The sequence below is a fragment of the Neophocaena asiaeorientalis genome, unplaced genomic scaffold (assembly GCF_003031525.2).
Source record: "Neophocaena asiaeorientalis asiaeorientalis breed wild unplaced genomic scaffold, Neophocaena_asiaeorientalis_V1.1 scaffold258, whole genome shotgun sequence".
NCBI lineage: Eukaryota > Metazoa > Chordata > Mammalia > Artiodactyla > Phocoenidae > Neophocaena > Neophocaena asiaeorientalis.
In genome coordinates, this window is record NW_020172591.1 from 4,927,093 (window position 1) to 4,943,413 (window position 16,321).

A 16,321-nucleotide genomic window follows, 5' to 3' on the forward strand; every position below is an offset into this window, starting at 1 on the left:
ATAAAGCACATATGAGACCAAAAAAAAAAGGACACTGGAAGTTTGAATTCAAAGATTTTTGACCCCAAATCTAAACCTTTTCTTGCTGCATAATCCTACCGTTACAAGCAGGAGCTTTACAAAGCTTTGGTTGAAGAAATTTACAGAAGTTCAAAGTCTGGTTTTCAAAATGATGTAATAGACTAAAGGACCATATTAGGTGTTATGGTTATGGGGAGACCTGGCCAGTCAAAGGAATGCGATTATTTGGCAGCTCACTCTAAGACTTGCCCTTAGGAGATCAGCAAGTTCATTGCCCCTATTTTTTAGACAGTTCATGGTACAACAATCTTAACTTTACCCAATAATTCCATTCCAGGGTCTACTCACTTTTATCAACAGGATAGTTTGTACCTAATCCTAAATCCTCCCAATAGCAAGTTCAAAAAAAAAAAAAGCATTCTAAATTCCAAGGAAGAAAAAAAATCACATTTTGCTTCATAAAGTCAAAGTTGACAATGCTGACCTGAGAAAGCAAAGGTGCTAGCAATAGACTCCACTTTCAGCTTGTCTTCCTAGTAATGATGGAGCTGGTAGCTAGTTTGCGCATTTGTTAGCAGGGCTGTTTGCTACATGCTGTGCCACAAATTAAGTTACCAGTTTTCTCTGAATTTTGTAGTGGGTGGCACTGGCACCTGGGGGGCAGGCATCTGTGTTTTTTTCCTGCTTGGAATCCATTCCACTTTCCAGTATCCCTCTTTGCTTAGGTGAGCACTTCTTCATTCTCAATCCTTGTGGTCTTGCTCATTTTATCCCTAACTCCAGGGATACGCTCGGCCTTCATTTCAGCCACTTAGAATATTCTATTCTACGGGCCACAGTGACCAGGTCAGGAAGAGGGAAATTAAATCAAACCTGGCCAGTGAGACTCAAAGCAAAGACTTTGTAAGAACTCCCCTTCGGGATTCTGAGCTACAGTATGCTGTGTGCCTGGAGCTGTGCAGGTCCACCACGCGGAAAGAGCCTGTTGAGAGCAAAGCCAACACAGAGGAAAACAGAGCTGAGGAAGACAGAAGGCTACAAAGAATGACTTCTTTTTTTTTTTTTTTTTTTTTTTTGCGGTACGCGGGCCTCTCACTGCTGTGGCCTCTCCCGCCGCGGAGCACAGGCTCCAGACGCGCAGGCTCAGCGGCCATGGCTCACGGGCCCAGCCGCTCCGCGACATGCGGGCTCCTCCCCGACCGGGGCACGAACCCGCGTCCCCTGCATCGGCAGGCGGACTCCCAACCACTGCGCCACCAGGGAAGCCCAAGAATGACTTCTGATGATCTCACTTGAACGCCTGCATGCAGTCATGCCCAAGGCTTGTTGATGATGTGCACCCACACATCCTTTCTGTTAAAGCTTGTGTGGGTGAGTTTGCAGTCACTTGCGATTGGAAGAGTCCTGCCCAGTGCAATATAAGTGATCTCAGTTCAGACTTATCTGCATTCTGACCCCATGCAGGCTGATCTTTCCTTTCCTATTTTGCAAGAAGACAGAAATGTAACCCAAGTATCAGTCAGACATAACAGCTGCTGCTAATCTTTTTTTTTTTTTTTAAAGAATTTATTTATTTAGAGCCTACCTGGCTCTTTGGTGGGGCTGGTGGCGGACTCTGGGAGGACTCACACCAAGGAGTACTTCCCGGAACTTCTGCTGCCGGTGTCCTTGTCCCCACGGTGAGCCACAGCCGCCCCCCGCCTCTGCAGGAGACCCTTCAACATTAGCAGCTTCTACTTTGTCTTTGGATGTGGGGTATCTTTTTTGGTATTTTCTTGGATGGGAGGGGAAATGAAAAATCTGATAGAGAGAAAGGTTCTTCTTCTTGGCTACTGTTGGAAGCTGTGGGTCCTTGAGCTTCTGCAGACTTTGGAAGAGGGAATCCTTAGCTGAAACATTCAAGAACCAGGGGGTGTCCCAGAGAGCCCACAGAACGATTAGAAGAATCTTTGCCGACCCACCAGAGATCCCTGGATTCCACGTGGAGAAGCATCCATCTAAAAAGCGACATCTTGATTTCAGAATCCTTCTTTTTTTTAAATAAATAAATAAATAATTTACTTATTTTTGGCTGCGTTGGGTCTTTGTTGTGGTGTGCGGGCTTCTCATTGCGGTGGCTTCTCTTGCTGTGGAGCACGGACTCTAGGCACGCAGGCTTCAGTATTTGTGGCACGTGGGCTCAGTAGTTGTGGCTCGCAGACTCTAGAGTGCAGGCTCAGTAGCTGTGGCGCGCGGGCTTAGTTGCTCCGTGGTATGTGGGGTCTTCCCGGACCAGGGCTCGAACCCGTGTCTCCTGCGTTGGGGGCGGATTCTTAGCTGCTATGCCACCAGGGAAGCCCTGCTGCTAATCTTCTACTGAAGGCTCTCTGAGCAAAGTTGGATCCAGGATATTTGGGAGATTAAGTGTAAATCATTAAACACTTATCTTTAGCAAGTGAGATATTTGTTCATACAGGCTTCTTTAAACGGTCAGCTTTATCTCTAATTTTAAGTTTAGGTTAGGTTTTTTAAATGTCTACAAATCTCCATTGTTGAAAATGTAGGCTTGAAAACGTCTGCTAAGTTAAAAACTTATTTGCAAGACTTTAAAGGAAGGGAGAGAAATGCAGCTCATTACAAAATGAGCCTTCTATTCTTGAGGAAAAGGCTCAATGAATTTCAGGTCCATATTTTCTGGTTTGAGGATAAATAATGCCAGTTAATTTTTTTCTTCTCTTACTACTATGGGTATCAAAACTAGAGAAATATGAGTTAATTTTTTTAATTTAAAAATAATTTTTAATTAAAAAATTTTAATTAAAAATTTTTTTTTAAATTAACAATAAAAAATTTTTAAATTTGGCAGCACTGCACAGCATGCAGGATCTTAGTTCCCCAACCAGGGATCGAACATGGGCCCCGACAGTGAAAGCTGAGTCCTAACCACTGGATTGCCAGGGAATTCCCAAGTTAATCTTTTTATTTTATTTATTTATTTATATTTTTTGCGGTACGCGGGCCTCTCACTGTTGTGGCCTCTCCCTTTGCGGAGCACAGGCTCCTGACGCGCAGGCCCAGCGGCCATGGCTCACGGGCCCAGCCGCTCCGCGGCATGTGGGATCTTCCCGGGCCGGGGCACGAACCCGTGTTCCCTGCATCAGCAGGCGGACTCTCAACCACTGCGCCACCAGGGAAGCCCCCAAGTTAATCTTTTTAAAGATTATAGTGGTTATTTGTGGTGCTTTGAATCTTAAAGAAACTCAACTTATGAAAATGCGAGTAACGCATTAACCACACAATAACACAATATACAATAATGATAATACAATAGATATAACAGCAATAGAAGCTTACATATGTTGAGCGTTTATTATATGCCCAGTCCTGTGCTAAAGGCTCAACATGCATTATTTAATTCATGCCTCACAACAACCCCATCAACCATCTTGTGTAATAAGGCACAGAGTGGCTAAATATTCAATAACTTAGCCCTGGCCTCCTGGTTGCTTATTGGGAAAACCTGAATTCAAACCCAGGGCTGTCTGACTGCAGGGCTTAATTACCAAACTATACTACCTGGATTTCCAATCCTTTCTTTGTTCCTAAATGTACATAAATTTAACTGAGGGTGTTTTGCTTGCCTGATTGTCATGATTTATAAAATTTTAAATCAGTATTACAAATTGGTGTGGTGGGTGGATTGTTAACATCAGAATGTACAGTTTTAGATTTTCATGAAAACTTGGAAGTTCTGGCCACCTGGCCCCTCCTTTTCCCAAGGAGGGAGGCAGGGATTATGTCCAGCTGCCCCCTGTTGATGGGGCAGTTCCACTCGGAGCTGGCCCAGTTCTCTGTAAATGCTCTTGGGGCTCCCCGGCTTTCCTGCTTCCATCCCTCCTCCCAATTGCCTGTCCTTTGTCTTTAAGGAAATGCAGGTCCAATTGCATGAAGCCTGCTGAATGCCTTCCAGTGTCTCCAATTACCTGAAAGCACTTCATACTCTGCTCCACCCCACCGTTTTTTGTTTTTTTTTTTAACATCTTTATTGGGGTATAATTGCTTTACAATGGTGTGTTAGTGTCTGCTTTATAACAAAGTGAATCAGTTATACATATACATATGTTCCCATATCTCTTCCCTCTTGCATCTCCCTCCCTCCCACCCTCCCTATCACACCCCTCCAGAAGACCAACCCTCAGAATGGGAGAAAATATTTGCCAATGAAGCAACTGACAAAGGATTAATTTCCAAAATTTACAAGCAGCTCATGCAGCTCAATAACAAGAAAACAAACAACCCAATCCAAAAATGGGCAGAGGACCTAAATAGACATTTCTCCAAAGAAGACATACAGATTGCCAACAAACACATGAAAGAATGCTCAACATCATTAATCATTAGGGAAATGCAAATCAAAACTACAATGGGGTATCACCTCACACCAGTCAGAATGGCCATCATCAAAAAATCTAGAAACAATAAATGCTGGAGAGGGTGTGGAGAAAAGGGAACACTCCTGCACTGCTGGTGGGAATGTGAATTGGTACAGCCACTATGGAGAACAGTATGGAGGGTCCTTAAAAAACTACAAATAGACTACCATATGACCCAGCAATCCCACTCCACCGTTTTAGTGTCTTCTCTGGCCTTTGTCTCCACCCACTCCTTATATTCTGTCCTCTGGCCATGCTGGGTTTCTCACTGTCCACCCAACGCACCGAGCCCTGTCACGCCTCTGTGTGTTCACGCCTTTCTCGTACTGTTCTGCTGCTATCATGTCCGTCTGCTCTTTCTCAATGGTTAAATTCTTACTTATAATTTAAAACCCATCTCCAATGTTATCTCCCCAGGAGACAGAGAATCCTCCTTGGGAATTCTCCTTACTTACCCAGGAAGAACTCACATATTTCTTCTTCTGTGCCTCTGTAGCCCTTCACATCCTCAGCTCCTACCCAGTTAACCACATTTTACTGCATCAAATTAATTGTGGGTCTCGCTTTCCTACTAGACTCTGAGCTCCTGAAGGCGAAAGGCCCCGTCTTGGTCTTCTGTATTCCCAGAACCTGATACAGCGATTGGCACAGAGTGAGGACTCCAGCAATCTTAGCTCCTTCCCCCTATCTCCTTGATGGCAGTGACTGTCTTACCATCTCCAAAATTTCTCTGCTTAACTCAGCAGCACTGGGACCTGGGACATAAAAAGCGCTCAATTAACCTGTTTTGAACTATCCATTAACTCTGTGGCTGGCACGGCAGGTCTCAACCTGTGTCTGACCCCATATTGACCTTAGCCTTCTCAGTATCCCTCTTAGTTAATTTCTCCAGCTGCCAGCAATACCTGTGACCTGCAGGCTCTGCCCTTCTAATCATTAAGCCAATGAGGAGGTCGGCAAGCTAAGACGTTAGGAAGCTTGACTACTCAGGAGCCAACATGTGTTATGGCCAGTAGTTTCAGAAGCAATAGTGGTGAACAAAATTCCAGCTTTCCACCCGACCTCAGGCTACTTCTGCCCACCAGTCTGTCTGTCCCTCTAGTGGGAAGTAGGGCTTGACTGGCCTCACTTCTTGTCTGAGTTTCCTTCTGGGACAGAAACCCGGATCGAAGCAGCATCCTCGGAGCTGTGGGTTCCTGGCACCTAGCCGAATTCTCAGCGTCCATCTTCTTTGCTCCCATCATCCCTTTTATTGACGCAGCATCAGGCACTGCTCCGAAAGTTCTGCCTCCATGTTCTTGTCTGGTTTCTGGGAACACGGATGAGAACCCACTAGCATTTGTTCTTCCCTCTGGAACCTGGTGGCATATGCAGTAAGCCTTCCCTTGGAGTGGGGCGCCCTTCCCTGCTCCTGTCCTCGTGACTGCGGCCAGCTCCAGGCTACCTGCTCCAGCCTGAGCTCAGCCGGCCCTCCAGAGTGGTGTCAGCTCTGCCCCTGTGTCTTCTCAGGCTCTACTTCCAAGTTGATCTTTTTCCTTTTGTTTTCTGTCTGCTTAAGATTGATCTTGGATTTCCTAGTCCTTCCTGCACCTATCTAGGTACACTTGCCCTTCTATTAAAAAGCAAAAAAAAAAAAGCCCTTTTTATTTTCAACTCAAGGGAATGAATAATAATCATATGCTACCTGGACGGGTTTTCAGTCCTGGGCTGATAAGATTTCTTTTCTTTTCCTTTTTTTTTAACGTTTCACAGGGAAACCACCCCCATCTCTAAATCTCCGTATTGCAGAAGGGGTCTAAGGCCACTTTCACAGATATGAGCTAGTCCCGTTGCTTCTTCTAAAGCGGTAAAGTGACTCAAGTCCCTTGTTACTAATAGGATGCTTGACTGAAGTGCCATCCTGCATTCGTTTTCCTTTTCTGATCAGCAGCCCAGGGAGACAGGTTTCCTCTGCTCCCTAACAGGAACACTGGGAAGCACCCTTAGGTGCTCTGTGAGAATTATTCCACACGTAGATGTATTTTTTTTTTTTTTTCGCGGTACGCTGGCCTCTCACTGTTGCGGCCCCTCCCACTGCGGAGCACAGGCTCCTGACGCGCAGGCTCAGCGGCCATGGCTCAGGGGCCCAGCCGTTCCGAGGCGTGTGGGATCCTCCCAGACCGGGGCACGAACCTGCGTCCCCTGCAGGCGGACTCTCAACCACTGCGCCACCAGGGAAGCCCGTAGATGTATTTTTGATCCTTTTGTGGGAGGAGGTAAGTTCCACATTCTTCCATCCTGCCATCTTGATCTCCCTCCTGGAGAGCATCCTTCATGTTTCCTGATGGAGAGCCACTTACCGTCAGGTTGCAGCACTTTCCATGCTTTCATTCTCTTCCTTGTTTAACTTGTACAAATAGTCTTTTTTGAGAAGAGCCTGCCAGTGACTTATGGTATCGTGCCCTAGATCTGTGGTGGTTTATCAAACCCCTTCCTCCCCAAATGAAGGCAGGATTGTCATGGAGGACAAACCACTATTGTAACTGGAAGTGGGGGTCTGGCTGCTCGCCGCTCAAAAGCCAGTAAAGAGGCAAGATTGGTGGAAAGGAAAGTTTGCTCTGTTTTGGATGCCGGCAACCGTGGGGGAGGGCGGACTCTTGTCCAAAGGCCGACTCCCCACCGCGTCCCCCCAGACAAGCAGGGGGCAAGAGCCTTTATAGACGGAGGGAGGAGGCTACATGTAGAAGCAGCACAGTCAGCTCTGGCCGTCACGTTGAAGTTGGAAATGTGGTGGTCTGACCAGCATCATCTTGATTGTTTTAACAGTTCCAGGGTTGGTTTGTTCCCATTTTCTTGAGGTTAATTCTCAGAATTGTGGCAGTTTATGTCTTGACTACAATCTGGTCATCACGTAGTTAACTTCTTCCACCTGGTGGGGCTTTTAGTATCTATAAGAGCTCACAAGCTCACAGGATATGGATCAGAATATTCTCTATAGCCCTTGAGGAGGAGCTGAAGGTCCTTGACTGTGTTTGCTGACTGAACTATGATTATTCAGTCTTGTTGGACTGTTTTCCTTTGTTTCTGTACTTTCTCATTTCTCTGATTAAACTTATTCGTTGGCTGAAGTTTTTCCACAGACAAAAGGCAGGCTGAGGACACGGGGGGCTAGACCACAGGGTCCTGCTCCATTTCACTATGAGGCCTGCGAACTCCCTTTCACTGTGGGACCCGTTGGCAGCAGGGAGCCCCCCAGTCACACCCTCCTTTATGGTCTTGCTGGCGACCTTGTCTAAAATGACGGAAGCTGCTATAGCCAGTCTGGTTTCATGAGTGCTGCTTTTGAGTTTCAAAGATCCCTTTTTCCTGTTTCCAGTCCTCTAGGTGGGACCCTTTTCCCGCCTCTCCCTCTGCCTCTTTTCTCCTCATTTAGGATGAGATTACAACCTTTAAGTAAATTATTGCTACAAATGGCACGTCCAGGCAATAGTATACAGTCGCCCCTTGACCGACACAGTCTTGAACTGCTTGAGTCCACTTCTACATCGATGTTTTTCCGTAAACATACAATTGGCCATCTACATCCACAGGTTCTGCATCCAGGGCATCCAATTTCAACCAGCAGCTGGTTGAGTCTTCAGATGCCAAACCCGCAGATGAGGTCGGCTGACCGTGCCAGCCTTTTTATAGGAGGGACTTGAGCATCTGGGCATCTTGGTATCCCCAGGGACTCCTGCAACCCATCCCCTGCAGATACTGGGGATCAACTGTACATGTTTCTGACCCTTCCCACCCCCCCCCCCCACCCAAGTCTTCCTTTGTCAAAGCGTGTCCTTATCCTGCCGGAGGCAGAGGTGTATGACCTAATGGTGAACCGCGAGGATTCCGGAGTCAGAGAAATCTGGCTTCAAATCCTGGCTCTGCTCCTTCCATTTGTATGTGGCGCTGGATTAATCATTTAACTGTTATGAACTGGTATCCTTGTTAAATGCAGATACTGCCAGTACCTAACTCATATGGCTGTTGCGAAAAGATTGGAACAAGCAAATGGATGTGAAGTGATTGGCACTGTGCCTGCCACACTGGAAACGCTGTAAATGTTGTCAATTATTATTGGCTACATGGCAGAGAGAAACATTGTCAAAGTAGCAGGACAGCCTTCCAACGCTGTTGTCCTTTCAGCAGCTGTTTGATCCCTGGTCACTGATGCGGGAGTTATATTACACAGTGCCACCAAGTCAGCTGTCCATGTCTGGATGTATATTCCAGATGTTTAAAGAATTTCAATATTTTCCTGTCATAAAGCATCAGCAGAGACTCGTCTGAACAGTACCAATTAAGTCTTATCTCTAAAATTATAATAATGTGTATTATACCTCATGGGGAAGTTTTTTGTTTGCTTCTGAGCTAATGGAGATATTCAAACTGATAGGTGCAATGAGGAAGTGGGTAGAGAAGAGGCTGCTTCCCACCATGTCACCATGTTAAAAAGCTCCCTGTAGGGCAGCAGTTACAATGAATCCTCACTAGCCCAGGACAAGCTGAGACATAATGGTTTAAATGGTTCCAGCTTCTGTCATTAGGATCACCGTTGGGTTGGCGCCTGTGTCTCTCCCTTTGCTTTTTTTAGTATTTTCTTATTTTCTCGTACCACAAAATGTTCCATACTCATATTTATTTTCCCTGCTCCTGTCTTGGAATTAACCACTTCTCCTAGGAGCCGTGGTTCCTTTTATTGGAGAAAGGTGCTTAGATATAAAGAAAAAACATGCTATTGTTTTCCCTACACCACACACAATACTCCAAATGCTCTGTACTCTGGTCCCCAAATGTATGGAGGTTCCCCCCAACCTCCACATCAAGCAATTCTGCAGCACTAACTGGGTGTCATATGATATAACTCAATTTTGACACTATCTACCCAGAGATAGCATCAGATCCCGTGGGTTAAGGGCTCAGTCTTACAAGACTGCCTGCATCCTCTTCAGATGCCAATCGCATCCAGGTTATCAACTGTGCTTCTGACCTACTGGCTATAAATTGGAGGTTCCCACAACCTCCTCCCTGAATTTCGTTAATTTGCTAGACTGGCTCAGAGAACTCAGAGAAACAGTTTATTTACTAGATTACAGGTTTATTAGGAAAGGATATTTTTTAATAAAAGGACTTTTAAGAGGTTTTAGTTTTAATTTGTTTAAGGAGTATAAGTAGTGGTTTAAAGAAAAGACTTTTGCTAAAAATAGCTGGTGACGGGCTTCCCTGGTGGCGCAGTGGTTGGGAGTCCGCCTGTCGATGTAGGGGACACGGGTTCGGGCTTTGGTCCGGGAGGATCCCGCATGCCGCGGAGCGGCTGGGCCCGTGGGCCATGGCCGCTGGGCCTGTGCGTCCGGAGCCTGTGCTCCACAACAGTGAGAGGCCCATGTACGCAAAAAAAAAAAAAAAAAAAAGCTGGTGATAAGATCATGGCTATTAAACTCGTTTCTTTCACAGGAAGTGGCTACTCTTTTGTTTCTGAAAATTTCTTAGGAAAGATTTAGTATTCTAAAGAGTCTAAAGTTATATATATGTCATTTGTTGTCACTTAAAAATCTTGGGCAGAACAGCCAGATGGAAGAGCTGCATAGGGCAAGGTGTGGGGAAAGGGGCTCAGAGCATCCATGCCCTTGCCTGGTGCATAACCCTTCCAGCACCTCCACATGTTCACCAACCTGGAAGCTCTCCACACCTCGTCCTTTTGGGTGTTAAGTAGGCTTCATTACATAGACATGGTTGGTGAAATTACTGACCACCTCTCCCTTCCCCACAGGTGGCTGGTGGCAGTGGGGCTGGATGTTTCAAACTTCTAATTACAGGTTGGTCCCCCTGGCTATCAGTCCCCATCATTATGGACTTTCCAAAAGTCAACAAAGTTCCCAGGACACAAAATGAGACAAACAGGAAAGCAATAGTTGTTCCTGGGAAGGAAAGAATCAATAACCAATGGGTAGCCCCAAACCAAATTCACGACAGTCACAATTCAAAGAACTAATTCTTACAAATGGTTTCCTCCACTAATCTGAATTTGTAAAGAAAGGTCACATTAAGCCTATGTAAACTCATATTTCCATCTGTGGTTCATTTGCACCAAATTGAACCCAACTGACTCCTACTTTCCACTAGTTATTCCTAGAAAGAATTTCTAGATTACTTTGGTAATTATAGTCATTTATTCTTATAAACCTCTTAGAGAAGAAAAATATGGACCTATAAAGAAAAACGTTTACAAAAGGGAAAATAAGGTTTTGTCCATACTTTACATCTGTGAATAATAGATAATACCTTACAGAAGAAGAGGGTTTCTTGGGATCATCCAGGGACTTTGGAGGCATAAATGTTCACATCTACGTATTCAAGCCTCCCGTTGTAGCAGATATCTGTTATTTTTGTCAGCCCTACATCTCTTCTCTTTGAGAACTGCTCCTCCACAAGTAGAGCTAGTAATCCCAAGGTCCTATCTCCCCAACACATGGTGGTCATGTGACCAAGGCTGGCCAATTAGAACATGCCACCCTCTAGGAAGCACTCATAGTTCAGGGCTGGCAACTCACCCCTGCAGGACTAACAGGAATCCTTTTAAGAGACTTGATCTAAATGTTCAGGGAGAGAGATGGGGATTTTGAACACTAGTGATCTGGTAATCCTGGATTCCTGTGAACTTCTCATGGGAAAGCCTGTTTAAGGATGAAGCCCACACGAAGGAAAGGATATCATTGCTTGAACCCTTGAATACATTTCGGCATGAAACAGCTGTGACTTCCTAGTTCTAATCCTGTTTCAGTTTAAACTCTTTTTTTTTTTTTTTTTGCGGTACGCGGGCCTCTCACTGCCGTGGCCTCTCCCGTTGTGGAGCACAGGCTCCAGACGCGCAGGCTCAGCGGCCACGGCTCACGGGCTTAGCTGCTCTGCGGCATGTGGGATCTTCCCGGACTGGGGCACGAACCCGTGTTCCCTGCATCGGCAGGCGGACTCTCAACCACTGCACCACCAGGGAAGCCCAGTTTAAACTCTTTTGAGTTGATAATCTGTCACTTGCAACAGAAGGCATCTACTCCACCTCCCTAGAATTGGATAAATAAACTCTCATGAGTAAGAAGGGATGCTCAGAGTTAAGTTCAATTCCCACCTGCACAGAAACACTCTATTATTCGGTGGATGCCTGAGCCCCTCAAGGAACAGGATGGTCACTACCCTGTGCCTATTACATTGCCGCTATTTCTACCTACTTTAAAGTCTTTTTTGTGAGACTGATAGCAGTCTCCCCATAAATTATACCCATTGGTGTTGCTTCTGTACTGGACTCAGAAAATTAGTCTGGGCTCTTTTTCATATGAGATCCTTTTAAATATCTGAAAATACTTTTTCTCTACAGTTTCAATAGTCTCAGTTTCTTTACTCTTAGGAGATGGTTTTTAAACTCTTCACAATTCTGGTATCCTCTTTAGAAAATGTGATGTTAGTAATGATACCTTTACAATGTATTGCCTAGAAATGAGAAATTTATTTGACTAGTTTGGAGAACAGTAGATCTATTATTTCCTGTATTCTAGGTACTATAGCTCCCTTACATACTCTTATAATTACATTATTTTTAGCCAAGCTTTGGGCTTCTTGATAATTTTTTAAAGTCCACAACAAGTACAAAATACAATACTTAGGACAATAAAAAGATAAATAAAATGTAACAACAATAGTTAACATTTAATGAGTTACTATATGTCAGGCATTTTATAGCATTATGTTATTATTTACATCTTACAAACGCCCCAGGATGTGGCTTCTATGATTAGCCCCATTACAGTTGAGAGGTTAAGTGCTTGCCTGATGTCTCACAACTAGTGGATGGTAATGTTAGTATCTAAGTCTGATTCCCAAAATTAGCTCTAGAGAATTCAGGAGCAAGGCTTCTAACAGAAAACCAGCTAGAGGGTTATGGTGAACTGTTAACTGTGAAAGCTGAAGCACTTTAACAGTTGTAATGATTATTAGTTAATTTAAATTTGCTGTGTTGAATTCTGTTGCTGCTGCCGCTTTATTTTTTTTTTTACTGCTGATGCTTCTTAAAGGCAAAATTGAGTTCTGTGAATCCTTGAATGGAGGATTATAATGGAGGATGAAGGGGGAAAAGAAACATTTTAAATAAAGCCTGATTAAGGGACTTACCTGGCGGTCCAGTGGTTAAGACTCTGCCTTTCCAGTGCAGGGGGTGCGGGTTCGATCCCTGGTTGGGGAACTAATATCCCACATGTCATGTGGTGCGACCAAAAAAATAAAAATAAATAAAAGGAAAGTTCTTTAAAAAAAATAATAAAGCCAGATTAAGTAAGTAGTAAAGAGGAAGAGTTTTCAAGAACAAAAGAGGTGCAAAAAGTGAGCTGTAGGACCTGGAAACCATGGTGAAGAATCTGGTGAGACTTAGTTTAGAATGGACTAGTCTGATTTCGAGGAAAGAAAAGATGATGAGGTACAACAGGGTTTATCTTATTTTCCAAGCCAGGACCCTGAGAGGGTGAGACAGGTGGCCACAAAGTCTGAGTCAGTGGGAAAAGGGAAGTTTCCAAGTGGGAGTGTGGTAGACCCTGGTGGGTGTCTGGGATCTGGGCTGATTTGCAGCGGTCCCCTTTCATGTGGTACGTGTGGTGAAAGTTTTCTGGAACTCTTAACAAAGCCCAAAGGCTATGAGAACAGGAGCTATGTTTATGCACTCTATCAATAGTTCCCAATTCCTACCTTTGAGACCAGCATAAGCTGGCAGTGGGATGATTCAGGCAGAAAGACAAACATCGTTTGGAGGATACTGCTCAAAGCAGCCTCAAAACGCAAGCTTCGGTGTTATTCTAAAGAGCCAAGGTCGTGGCTTTCAAATGCAAGGATGGGCAGAGGAGCTGCCCTACACACTGTTCATCATCTCTGAATACACCTAGATTGATCTGAGACTTTTTAAGACCAGTGGGTTATGAACAACCATATATGTCTGTAGACACTGAGAGAGGGATAGAGACACAGGAAGTCAGCCAATGACATGTGGCATAGCTGTCCCTGTTTTCTAAAAGAGATGAATCAATATTCTGGTAAAAGAACTACTTATATACAATGGTAAGAAAAAATGTAAAGGATGTAAAAAAGAGTTGGTTGAGAAATCATAAGTAAATAGGTGTTGAGCTTGAAGGTGAAAGTGAAGGAAGTATTTGAACAAGGGTATGGGATCTATCTTACCCATGAACTCAAAGTTTCATAAATTAGAAATGGATCTGTCAGATGTTGGGAGATGGAGGAGAAGACATAGGCTCTGTGAAAAGGCACAAACAAATGCTGGATTCCCTTCTCCGAAGGGCCACAGCCGCTCCGGTGAACACAGACCAACCAACGTGCCTTTCTTCACCTTCTCTTAGGAAATACCTATGCTGTGTCACAAAGCTCTCAAACACTGCTATTTGAGTACAATTTACACTTACTTAATAAGCTCTTCGGCTAAGTTATAAGTTTATCTTGCCTACACGGCATAACAGTATATTTAAAAGGTGCAAAATAATCTCTTAGTAATTGTGATGTTGCGACAAACTTTTAAACCATAACTGCCTTCCTTCTGGTGAGCACTGGGTGGTGCTCTCATCTAAGAGGAAGTAAATCTAGGCAGTTGTGCACCAGGCCTCTGTCGCTCTGCCTACCACAGCTTCGAAGTCCTTAATCTCTCTCTCTTAGTAATTCTAAATGTGGGTGCATAGGCACCCTGGTATTTTTTGTTTGTTTGTTTATAACAGCTTTATTCATAATCACATTTATGTTCAAACTGAAGGAGATTTATAGATGTATACAGGGCATCCTGGTATTTTTAAGTATTCATTACAATTTTCCAAATTTCCTTGAAGAATCTGTATGTAGTGCTTTTTAGTATAATGGGCAAAAAATTAAAAGTGATATAAAACAATTAGATTCCACTTCTCTAATTATATTGGCATTGTTCCTGCTGACTTCAATGTTTCTGGATGTATCTGGTCTGAAGAACTAGCTAAAAAGTCATTATGTTAAAAACAAAACCAAAAAACCTCTGTTTATTGTTTAACATTTTATTTTATTATTTTTTTAAATGAAAGATAAAACTTTTATTGTGTAAGTCACTGAACTGTTGGTGCTCTTTGTTACAGCATTTAGCTTTCCCTGACCCATACATTCTTCTTTGTCTTGTGCTCTTAAAGCTGGAGTGCACCCCAGGCTTCTCCACCTACACACACTCCCTTGGACATCCTGTTCAGGCTTATAACTTTCAATACCATCTACCCACCAATGACTTACAAAAGTAGATCTCCAGCCCAGCCTCTCTCCTGAACTCCAGGTTAGTATAACCAGTTGCCTGGTTAACAATTCCACTTAGATATTCACAGACACCTCAAACTCATCTTGTCCAAAATGGGACCTCCTGGTTTTCCTCCACAAACCTGCTCCTCAGCAGTTCTCCCTGTTTGGGTTGACTGCAACTCCTTCCTTCCAGTTGCTCAGACCAAACCTCTCTCTCACCTCCACATTGAATCCAGCAAGAGTTTTTTTTGGCTCCACCTTCAGAATATGTTCAGAATCTCACCACTTTTTACCTCCATAAATGCCACACCCTGTCCTGAGACACCATTCTCTCACCGCTAGTATCTCTCTGTTTTCTTCCTCTCCCCTTCCTCTTTCTTTTTATTTTCAAGCTTCTTCAAATAACCTTAGCAATTAATCCTAACAGAAGCAATGCATATGCCCAAACAACGTATTCAATATACTAGTTTTGTTCTTAGAGAAAAAAGTTGTTTTTTAACGAGAGCTGGAAGGGCCGAGGAGAAAGTAACTAAGTTAAGAAGTTATTGGAATTGTTTTGATGAAAGGTAATGTGAGAAGGAGTGGCAGTGAAAATGTAAAGGTTTTAAATAGCTTGTGTTGATTATTACACAACCACCTTTTCTTTTTTAAAAAAAATTTATTTATTTTTGGCTGCGTTGGGTCTTCATTGATTGTGTGTGGACTTTCTCTAGTTGCGGCGAGTAGAGGCTACCCTTCGTTGTGCGGTGCGGGCTTCTCATTGCAGTGGCTTCTCTTGTTGCGGAGCATGGGCTCTAGGCTTGTGGGCTTCAGTAGTTGTAGCACACGGGCTCAGTAGTTGTGGCTCATGGGCTCTAGAGCGCAGGCTCAGTAGTTGTGGCACGTGGGCTTAGTTGCTCTGCGGCATGTGGGATCTTCTCTGACCAGGGCTCAAACACGTGCTCCCTGTGCCACCAGGGAAGCCCCTACACAATCACATTTTCCAGTTCACAGGTCTGAGTAGGCAGCTAGCTTCGGCCTCTTGGAGGAGAATGGGGTCACGTTGCTTGTGGAGGAAGAAGCAGTGTTAGTGTTCTGTACTAATGCTTCTCCTTTACTGGTTTTTGCTTATGTGGATTTGAAATAATTTTGCTTGTTCCATTTCTCTCCTTTTATTTTTTAAAATGCTTTTGACTTTAGAGCTCAGGTTCTAGATGCTGGTTCTGAGCCTACTGACAATATCACTCTGTCTCAGCCAAGGTCTGATGACTAATGCTGTTTCCCTCCCAGGTCTGGCCTTAACTATCAGACCACCTTCTCTCTTACTTCTCTGGGCTCTTCATACTTTGGTCAACTCAAATTACTCATTGTTTCCCTCGTATGTGCCATGCTTTCTTCCCTGTGGGACAAGATTAGTTCGTGGTGTTTCCACAACATTTATATCCATTTCTCCCAAATCCATAGAACTTAATAATAATGATGATGATGATGATAATAATAATTGTAGACAGTTGGTGAGCACTTACCATGTGCCAGGCACTGTACTTAGTGTTTACAGGCCTTATATCATTTTAACCTCACACCATGCAAGGGAGGGA